The sequence below is a fragment of the Pan troglodytes genome, chromosome X (genome assembly GCF_028858775.2).
Source record: "Pan troglodytes isolate AG18354 chromosome X, NHGRI_mPanTro3-v2.0_pri, whole genome shotgun sequence".
Taxonomy (NCBI): domain Eukaryota; kingdom Metazoa; phylum Chordata; class Mammalia; order Primates; family Hominidae; genus Pan; species Pan troglodytes.
The window spans coordinates 4035328-4047261 of NC_072421.2; positions in this window are offsets into that span (position 1 = coordinate 4035328).

The window sequence follows — 11934 nt, forward strand, 5'->3', positions numbered from 1 at the left end:
TTTCCTAATCAATATATTATGGTTTACTTAGGCTAGCATTTGAATCATATTCACTGGGAGCACACTGCATAGTCTGTATTTTTTTCCCTTCCAACAATTGGGAATTTCTGAGATTCAGCCATGACTCTGCACATAGATTTAGTTGATTCGTTTTGCCTTTGTACAATCTTTCACTATGTAACTATTTCACACTTTACAGATCCATCCCCCTGACGGTCAACATCTGAGTTGTTGCAGGGTTTGACTGTTACAAACATTTCTGCTAAGGCCATGCTTATGTATGTACAAGAGTATGCAAGAGTTCCTCTAAAGTGTATACCAGCGAGGGGAATTGGTGGGTCGTCTTCTGATTTAAGGATGGTGCCAAAGGGATCTCCAATATGGTTGTACTGCTTTATGGTCCCAGCAGCAGTGGGTGAATGTTCTCATTGTTTGACATGTACATTAGCAGACAGATTTAGCCATAATTACATGCTGCTCGCTGACACCAAACCAGTTTTTCCCTCTTTAGAGCCTGACCACATTTTCCATCTGCTCCTGGAATTCAGTGTGTGTTTGGTTGCGTTCTGGCCAAGGAAATGTGAGTATAAGCGTGTGTCCCATGGAAATCTCCCACGGGTGAGCTTCCATGAGCTTTTTCCTTGGAGTTGATAAAACTGAAACAGTGGCCAAAAAAATCAACAAACAAAAACAGGGATACCTTGCAAGGCAGGTGTTGGAGATGGCAGAGTACCAATTTGGCAATAAACCTGAAGCTCTCACTCACCACTTGGAGAAAACCTACCCAAGCAAGAACACTTGCAAAGGGCTAGTAAAGTAGGAAAAATAAACTATGATTGTGTTAAGCCAATAAAATCCTGTGCTGCCTTTTTTCTATTGGTGAGCATTACTCCGGGATTCTGAATGGGATCAACCTTGCGCATCTAAAATGACGGCGTTCTCTGGTGGCAACATGCATTTCTGATTTTCTAGTGTGATTGGCCAAATTGTCACTGGGTTACTCAGCTCTCATAGTTCCTCTGTTAGAAAGCCCTACACTTTTTGACCTTTGCTCATTGAAAGACTGTAAAAATAATTGTGAGAAAAGATGAAAACATGTGAGTATGTATACATCAATATTTGTAGACTTTTATAGTTATCGTGCATATAGAATATGGGCATACAGGCACAAATGTGTTCAGAAACATGGCAATTTTAGGAATTGTTTAATTTAAGGTTTCTTTTATTTCAGGGCTTTTAAGAATATCCACAGAGCTGCACATAATGAAGGAAGTATGTATATTTGTGCCCTGACTGTGAAGAGTGTTATACCAGTTGCACAGAAATTTGCATGGATCAGAACCTTATAAGCAAAAAAGAGCAATTCCAAATATTAAAATTACTTTTACTTCCTTGTCATTGAATGTTCCTGGGTGATAGCCAGAACTCTACATTAGCAAATTCTCGTATAATTTTCTGTAATAATGGAAATGTTCTATCCTGGGCTGCCAAGGTGGTAGCCTCTAGCCATTTGGGATTACTGAGCACTGAAATGCAGCTAGTGAGACCATGGAAGTGATTCTATTATTTAATTTTTAATTTTAATATTTGTGGGTACATACTAGGTGTACAGATGGAAGTGAATTCTTATTCCTATTTTATTTTAAATCCTTTAAATTTGAATGTAATTATCCACAGGCGGCTAGGGGTATGATGTTGGACAACACCCCAGATCTACAGGAACTTGCCATTCAAAAGGTCAAGCAGCAACACTTCACCTGGAGTGCAGCTAGAAATGGAATTTCCCAGGTCCTGCTCAGGACTTACTGCATCAGACTCATTCGAGAGCATGTTCAGGTTTGAGAGCGTTACATGAACCACCATTTGCATCTTGCCTTTTTCTTAGAGACAGGGTCTCACTCTGTCACCCACGCTGCAGTTCAGTGGTGAAATCGTAGCCCACTGCAGCCTCAACCTCCTGGGCTCAAGCAATCCTCCCACCTCAGCCTCCTGACTAGCTGGGACTACAGGCACACACCACCATGCCCAGCCAATTTTTGTATTTTTTTAGAAACAGGGTCTTGCTGTGTTGCCCAGGCTGGTCTCGAACCCCCGCTTCAAGTGATTCTCCTGCCTTGGCCTCCCAAAGTGCTGGGATTACAGGCATGACCATTAGCCCTGGCCTCATCTTGCTTTTTTTCTCTTTGTCAACCACTGTGAAAATCTTTCACATATTGCCTGGTTGTTCTCTTGTTGCCATTTGAGCCCATTTGTTCTCAGAAAGCAAGTGGTATTCCATCATCCCCAGGTCAAGGAGCCAAGGAAGATATTAGGTATCATCAGATGGCTGAAGGTGTTTACAGTCCAATTTGCACACCCTGTGATCAAGTTACCGTTAGGATTCTGCCATTATCTGAGAGTGTTGGACGTTGGTCGATACGCCATTTTCTCAGACCCCAGAACACTTAGAATGACTCCCAAGAATTCCTTCCCCAAATGGTTCCATGGTTCGTAGACATCGTTGTGTTTTGTAATGGAGGTGGCATATGTCAGGTTTGAGCCAGCAGACCGTGGGAACACAGAAAAGCAGCATCTGCCAGTAGGGTGAGTCCAGGGCGGGTTCTTGGAAGAGATGAGGGGATTTTGTGAGCTGAGCCTGGAAGAATGGGTACTGGCAAGGCATGCTTTCTAACACTTACAGAACATTTCCAAAACAGTGACTTGGGTGAGTCCCCATTCCTGTATATTTTATGAAGAGGCTAGACATTGAGAAATAATCGTGGAGTGAGGGGAGATGTTGTGGGTGATGACGGCATGTAAATATTTGCACGTATGCGTGTCTGCCTAGCTGCCACATTTGGAACATATGAGTCTTTAGAAATGGAAGTGTACGAAGAGCTGGGCATGGTGGCCCACAGCTATAATCCCAGTGCTTTGGGAGGCTAATGAGAGAGGATTGATTTAAGACAGGAGTTCAACACCAGCCTCACAACACACTGAGAACCCCATCTCTAAAATAAACAAAATAAAATAAAATAGTCAGCGTGCTGCAACACACCCATAATCCCAGCTACTCAGGAGGCTGAGGTGGGAGGATCACTTGAGCCCAGGGAGGTCAAGGCTGAAGTGAGCTATCATGGTGCCACTGCACCCCTGCCTGAGCAACAGAGCAAAACCCCGTCTCCTAAAATAAAAACTAAAAAATTTAAGTACAAGAGCAAAGTGATTTTTGGTTGATGATAGCTGGGGGAGGTGACTTCAGGGAAAGCAAAATAAGAACGTGGTAGATCCTAAAATGTTTAAAAGCATTTCTATAGATGGGCGCATGCACAACTTGCTCTTTTCCTTGTCCTCTGAAACTCAGGGGATACTATAATCTTAAAAGTACATGGAAAAGGAAGCTTAAATGCATACACACTATCACCAATCGATCCAGCAATCTCACTCCTTAGTATGTGGTACCAAAGGAGTTGAAAATGTATGTCCACACAAACCTGTGCACACAAATGTTTATATGGCAGCTTTAGTCGCAATTATCAAAACTATTTCAACAAAATTGTATTTCCCTTTATTTAAGAAAATAGTGTTTATATTTTAGAGGAGTTTTGGGTTTACAGAAAAATTGAGAAAAAGGTACAGAGATTTCTCATATAGTCCCTGCTCCCTTACCCCAACTTCCCCCATTATCAATATCCCCACCGGAGAGGTACGTTTGTTCTAATGAACCTACATAGACACATCATTATTGATATGGTTTGTCTCTGTGTCTCTGCCCAAACCTCATGTTGAATTGTAATCCCCAATGTTGGGGAGGGACCTGGTGGGAGGTGATTAGATTATGGGGGTGGATAAAACTTGGAGGTTACAAAGATGTGCTTCAGGCAGTGAATGGATAAATAAAGGATGATACAACCTGATCATAGAATATTATTCAGCATGTGAACCTCGAAAATTTGAGAGAGTTCTCAGTTAATTTAGAAAGTTTATTTTGCTAGGGTTGAGGACAGGTCCCCGTGACACAGGCTCAGGAGGTCCTGACAACACGTGCACAAAGTGGTCATGACATAGCTTGGTTTTCTACATTTTAGGGAGATATGAGACATCAATCAATATGCATAAGATGCACATTGGTTCAGTCCAGAAACATGGGACAACTCGAAGCAAAGGTGGGAAGACTCCAAGCGGGTGAGGAGGCTTCCAAGTCATAGGTAGTTAAGAGACAAATAGTTGCATTCTTTTGAGTTTCTGATAGCTTCTCCAAAGGAGGCAATCAGATATGCATTTATCTCAGTAAGCGGAGGGGGCACTTTGGATAGAATAGGAGGCAGGTTGGCCCTAAGCAGTTCCCAGCTTGAATTTTCCCGTTAGCTTAGTGATTTGGGGGCCCCAAGATTTCTTTCCCTTTCACAAACACTAAAATGAAATGAGCTATCAAGTCATGAAAAGTCATGGAGAAATTTTAGATGCATGGTACTAAGTGAAGGGTACCATGCATCTGAAAGGGTATCTGAAAGGCTGCATGCCGTATGATTCCAACTCTATGACATTTTGGAGAAGACAAAACTATGGGGACGGTGAAAAAGAAAATCAGTGATTGGCAGGGCTTGAGAGTGGGAGAGAGAATGCAGAGGATTTTTAGGGGAGTGAAACTACTCTGTGTGGTACTAGGATGCTGGATCCATGCCATTATACGTTTGTCCAAACCCTTAGAATGTACAACACCAAGGGTGAGCCCTATGTAAAATATGAACTCTGGTGATAATTGTATCCGTTTGTTCTCATGCTGCTATAAAGACATACCAGAGATGGCTAATTTACGGAGGAAAGAGGTTTAATTGACTCACAGTTCTGCAGGCTGTTTAGGAAGCATGGCTGGGGAGGCCTCAGGAAACTTACAATCATGGCAGAGCAGAAGGCGAATGGGGACGCAGGCACATCTTCATATAAAGGAGCAGGAGAGAGAGACTGTAGTGAGGAGGAGGTATACATTTTTCAAACAACCAGATCTCATGAGAACTCACTCACTACTATGAGAACAGCAAGGGGAAAATCCACCCCCATGATCCAATCACCTCCCACCAGGTCCCTCCCCCAACACTGGGGATTATAATTCAACATGAGATTTGGGTGTGGACACAGAGACAAACCATATCAATAATGATGTGTCCATGTTGGTTCATTACAACAAATGCACCACTCTGGTGGGGATATTGATAATGGGGGAGGTTGAGGTAGGGGAGCAGGGACTATATGCGAAATCTCTGTACCATACTCTCAATTTTGCTGTAAACCTAAAACTCCTCTAAAATATAAATTCTATTTTTTTAAAAATAAAAGGTAATAAAATTTTGTTGAAAAAAATTATTCTTGGCTGGACACGGTAGCTTATGCCTGTAATCCCAGCACTTTGGGAGGCTGAGGCGGGTGGATCACCTGAGGTCAGGAGCTCGAGACCAGCCTGGTCAACATGGCGAAACCCCATCTCTACTAAAAATACAAAAATTAGCTAGGCGTGGCAGTGCATGCCTGTAATCCCAGCTACTAGAGAGGCTGAGGCAAGAGAATCACTTGAACCCAGAAGACAGAGGCTGCAGTGAGCTGAGATCGTGCCACTGCACTCCAGTCTGGGTGATAGAGTGAGACTCTGTCTCAAAAAAAAGAAAAGGAAAAATCATTCTCCTGAGTTCAGAAAAGAATAGGATGAGGGGTGAGTAGGGAGGTTGTTTATATTTCCCAAATTGAAAACCACTCAATCAATATGGATGTATGAGAAACAGCGTTTTCCAGACATCATTATCTACTTAGGCATCTTTGAAAATTCCAAGTGGAGCAAGGAAACAGCATGAGGATCCAGCAGAAGGAAGTGCTGGGAACAAGCTGGGCCTCTCCCATGGTTCTGGGTGGCATAGAGCTGCCGGGAGACGGGAATTTCATGGAGACTTTGCATGAAGTCTGCCTCGTTGGGTCAGGTTTGTCATCAGCGTGCAACACCTTGGGAACAGACAGCCGGGTAGAAAGCAGCAGGGCAAATCCATGAGGATGTCAGGGGCCGCAAGACAACCACGCCTAAGGAAAAACATCGCACGAAGGTCACACTTGCTTTCATTTCTGAATCATAAATGTGCGAGATGGAGGCATATGGATGGATGAAGCAAATTAATGAAGTGTGCAGCTGTCCTGTCGGATTGCTAGGCAATAGAAACAAAACCCAGGCGGCTGTCGTGAAGAATGCAGACAGCCTGCACCACCGCCCACAGAGCTTGCTGCATGACAAAACCAATGAGACTCCCAGAACAAGCGGGAAAACATGTCCAGGATTCTCAGAAATGCCTCGGCAGAGCTGTGCCTCCGGGGAGTTGCATTCGCCACAGAGATCCTCACCTGGCGAAAAGCGACAGCTTCCCTGCTCGTTTCCAAAATAAGCACCTGTTGAGTTGTTTGAGCTGTGACGAATGCAAAAAAAAATCTCAGGGGAAAAAAATAAAACGTTAAGGAATTTTTTTTAGTTGCATGGATTATCAGCCTCCGCCAGTCTCATGATGCTGCTGCCAGTCCGAGACCTGATGTCATAGCCTGAAAAACTCTGCTCAGCGTCTGAGGTTTCGACTCCCTTCTTAACAAAAGTCATTTGTCTTGACCTCCTAGTTAAGAAACCACAGGTATTTAGAATATTGTACAAAAAGGGACTGCCAGAAAAATCTCATACACGTGTGCAGTGGGCTTTGCTCAGATGCGGGAAATCAAAGACATGTTCAGACATGGCGCCCTCCAGTTTTGCAGTGGGCTAAATATTACAGAAATGGTTCAACTCTGTCACCGAGATCATGTGAATTAACTTTGTCCTCACCCTTTTCAACAAAGGGTGCTGGGATAATTGGCTAGCCACATGCAGGAGAATGAAACTGGATCTTCATCTCTCATCTTATACAAAAATCAGCTCAAGATGGATCAAGGGATTAAATCTAAGACCTAAAACTATAAAAATTCTAGAAGATAACATTGGAAAAACCCTTCTTGACATTGGCTTAGGCAAGGATGTCATGATCAAGAACCCAAAAGCAAATGCAATAAAGACAAAGATAAATATGTGGGACTTAATTAAACTAAAGCGCTTTTGCCTGGCAAAAGGAACAGTCAGCAAGGTAAACAGACAACCCACAGGGTGGGAGAAAACCTTCCCAATCTATACATCTAGCAAAGGACTAATATCCAGAATCTACAACGAACTCAAACACATCAGAAAGAACAAAACAAACAATCCCATCAAAAAGTGGGCTAAGGACATGAATAGACAATTCTCAAAAGAAGATATACATATGGCCAACAAACATATGAAAAAATGCTCAATATCACTAATGACCAGGGAAATGCAAATCAAAACCACAATGCAATACCACCTTACTCCTGCAAGAATGGCCATAATCAAAAACTCAAAAAACAGTAGATGTGGTGAACAGGAACACTTCTAAACTGCTGGTGGGATGTAAACTAGTACCGCCACTATGGAAAACAGTGTGGAGATTCCTTAAAGAGCTAAAAGTAGAACTACGATTTGATCCAGCAATCCCACTACTGGGTATCTACCCAGAGGAAAAAAAAATCATTATTTGAAAAAGATACTTGCACACGCATGTTTATAGCAGCACAACTCACAATTGCAAAATCGTGGAACCAACCCAAATGCCCATCAATCAATGAGTGGATGAAGAAACCCTGGCATATATATACAGTGAAATACTACTCAGCCATAAAAAGGAATGAATTAACGGCATTTGCAGCGGCCTGGATGAGATTGGAGACTATTATTCTAAATGAAGTAACTCAGGAATGGAAAACCAAACATCGTATGTGTTTAACCAAACGTCGTATTATTCTAAGTGAAGTAATTCGGGAATGGAAAACCAATCGTCGTATTCTCACGCATAAGTGGGAGCTAAGCTACAAGGATTCGAAGGCATAAGAGTGACACAATGGACTTTGGGGACTTGGGAGGAAGGCTGGAAGGGGAGCGAGGGATAAAAGACTACAAATAGGGTGCAGTGTACACTGCTTGGGTGATGGGTGCATCAAAATCTCACAAATCACCACTAAAGAACTTGCTCATGTAACCAAACACCACCTGTTCCCCAAAAATCTATGGAAATATAAAAAAATAAAAATAAAAACTCTGTCCTGGAACCAGGTTGGTTCTGGGCATTGTGTCGTGTTGTGCCGTGGCATGTTTTGCCTTGTTTGAGTGGTATCTACACAGAACCACCCAATGAGGTGTCTGGGATGGTTTGCTCTCTTGGTGATCTCGAGGTGCGGTTTCAAGTGTTTTGTTGTACTATGTGGTGTCATTGCTTGTTTTGCCTTGTGTGGGCTATGTATTAGTCAGGGTTCTCTGGAGAAACAGAACCAACAGGAGATATGTATACAAAGAGAGAAAGATTAAAATAAAGTATATTAGTTCGTTTTCACGCTGCTGATAAAGACATACCCAAGACTGGGCAATTTACAAAAGAAAGAGGTTTAAGGGACTTATAGTTCCACATGGCTGGGGAGGCCTCAGAATCATGGCAGAAGGCAAGGAGAAGCAAGAGTTCACTGCACTCCAGCCTGGGTGATAGACGGAGACCCAGTCTCATTTTCAAAAAGAAGAATCCAGTATATTATTATCACAACTCTTATTAATAGTTGCTTTGATTTTCTGCTCCTTTATCCAATGGTACCTAATTGAACAACATGCAGACCAAACACCACCAGCAGTCCACTTTCTATAAAACTTCTAACAGGGCCAGTTGCAGTGGCTCACACCTGTAATCCCAACACGTTGGGAGGCCGAGGCAGGCGGATCACAGGGCCAGGAGTTCAAGACCAGCCAGTTCAAAACCAGCCTGGCCAACACGTTGAAACCCAGTCTCTACTAAAAGTACAAAAATTAGTTGGGCATTGTGTGGGTGCCTGTAATCCCAGCTACTCAGGAGGCTGAGGCAGGAGTATTGCTTGAACCCGGGAGGTGGAGGTTGCAGTGAGCCGAGATCGCACCACAGCACTCCAGCCTGAGCCAAAAAGCAAGACTCCATCTTGGGCTAGGGAGCAGGGGGTAGGCGGGGGGTACTTCTAACAGGATGTAGTATTTTCTCTTGTAGGTTGGTGCATGGTGAGAATTTATGTTGCAAAATGGGCTGTCATGTTGCTTATACAGATCAAGGGGGCCAACACTGGTAATTGTCAATTTTTGAGTGAATCACATCATGATTTTTTGTGTGTTTTTACTTTGTCCCTGGTAGATTCTGCGTGAAGAGTTTCCCGTATGTGCAGAACTACAAATGAGGTCAGAATTTTGGAATTTCAAGTTTGGCCCCATAGAGTAGATTGGGTAAGATTGGGTTTTTCACATAACACTGATTGATTTTACTGTTGATGGGGAAAGACACACATTGGACAAAACTCATTTATTCTGTATCCTTCCTTTGCCATTTGTAAGTATCCTTGAATTTTTTTTTTTTTAATTTCCTTGCCTTATCTTCCTAGGGAAAAAAAAAGGTCAGAAGATAGGTCTAATCTGCCTGGAGCCTGACAAAACACAGATCTTTTCAGATCATTGATTTTTGTTTGTTCGTTTTTAGGTCAAGTCTCGCTCCATAGCTTAGGTTGGAATGCAGTGGTGTGATCATAGCTTACTGCAGCCTCGACTTCCCGGGCTCAAGCAATCCTCTCGCCTCAGCCTCCTGAGTAGCTGGGACTACAGATGTGCACCACCACATCCAGCTCATTTTTGTATTTTTTGGTAGAGATGAGGTCTCGCTGTGTTGCCTTATTTATTTATTTAGCCAACTATCTTCGTATTGTGTATGGTGTTTTCCTATATCTGATTCAAGAATGAATACAAAGATAGATTTTATCTGGAGATATTCTACAAAGTTTAAAACCATACAGTGAATATATTGATAATTCTTTGGTCAAAAGTGGTTCTGGGGTGTATTTCTCTATTAAATACACCTGGAGTACATTTCCTTATTAAATGAGTCTATATGAGAGGAAGGATAAGTTCAGGGGTTCTATTATACCACATGATGACTAAAATAAACAACAATGGATTACATACTTAAAAATTGCTAAAAGAGTAGATTTTAAACGTTCTCTCCACCAAAAAATGAGAAGTTGGTGAGGTGATGTTTATGTTAACTAGTGTCATTTGGCCATTTTGCAGTGGAAACACATATCAAAGCATCATGATGTTACTGAGTTCATGCGGTGGCTCACACCTCTAATCTCAGCATTTAGGAGTCCCAGGCTGGAGGATTACTTGAGGCCAGAAGTTCAGACCAACCTGGGCAATATAGTGAGACCCCCATCTTTACAATAAATTTAAAAAATTAACCAGGCATGGTGGCGCAGGACTGTAGTCCCAGCTACTGGGAAGGCTGGGGCAGGAGGATTGCTTGAGCCCAGAAGGTCAAGGCTGCAGTGAGCTATGACGACACCACTGCACTCCAGCCTGGGTGACAGAGAGAGACCCTGTCTCAAATAAAAGCAAAAAAAAAAAAAAAAAAGTTGTGCCTCATAAATATACACCATTTTTATTTATCAATTAAAAAATTAATTTTTGAAAATCCCCTCCTTTTGAAAAATGAGTCTATATGAAACATCTACTATATCACAGGTACCATGATTATATCCTGTATATTAGGGATATAATATCTACTATATAATGGATGCTAAAATTATATCCCTATATACTAGGGATATGATATCTACTATATGACAGGTACCGGGATTATATTCCTGTATACTAGGGATCTAAAATCGACTCTGTGATGGGTACTGGAATAATATCCCTATACACTGGGGATATCAAATCGACTCTGGGATGGGTACTGAGATTATATCCCTATATGCTAGGAATAGAAAATCTACTATATGACAGGTACTAGGATTATATCCCTACATGCCAAGGATATAGTATCTACTATGTGATGGATACTGTGATTATATCCCCATCTACTAGGGATAGAAAATCGACTATGCAATGGGTACTGGGATTCTATCCCTAAATACTAGGGATATAATATCTACTATGTTATAGGTACTGTGATTATATCCCTATGTGCGAGAGATGTAAAATCGACTGTGTGATGGGTACTGGGATTCTATCCTTATATGGTGGGGATAGAAAATCGACTCTATGACAGGGATTGGGATAATATGCCTATATACTGGGGACATAAAATTGACTATGTGATGGGTACTGGCATTATCTCCCTATATACTGGGGATAGAAAATCGACTGTGTCACGGGTACTAGAATTATATCCCTATATGGTAGGGATGGAAAATCCACTCTATGACAGGTACTGGGATTATATCCCTATATGCCAGGCATATAAAATCTACTACGTGATGGGCACTAGGATAATAGCCCTACATACTAGGCATATAAAATCTACTATATGACAGGTACTAGGATTATATCCCCATATACAAGGGATAGAAAATGTACTATATGATATGTACTGTGATTGTTACTAGGGATACACATCCTGAAGATGTAGTTCCTGGGCTCGAGAGAAACAGCCTCAGAAACCAACAATTCACCCATGGGTGTCACAGGAGGTGTCATGAAGTACAGAGTAAGGGCTGGGTAACTCTTAGGAAAGGTGCCCCCAGAGAGTGAGCCTTTAACCAAGATCTCAAACAATGGGTCATTGTTTGCCAGAAGTAGGGGCAGGGGTGTAGGAGGGAGAGAGGGAGAGAAAAAGAGAGAGAGAGGCAAGGTCTCCCACCCAAAGGAAAAGAGCCTGTGCAAAACTATCACAGCTCATGAATGACCAGGATGAATGTGGACAGATGATATTCTCTTGTGTGTCAGGACTAAAGAAAATGTTATATTTGGCAAAGATCCATGGAGGTAGGGAGTGCAGGCAGAGAATTTCTGCGAAAGGAGCTTTAGGAGTTTCCTGTGCCACCATA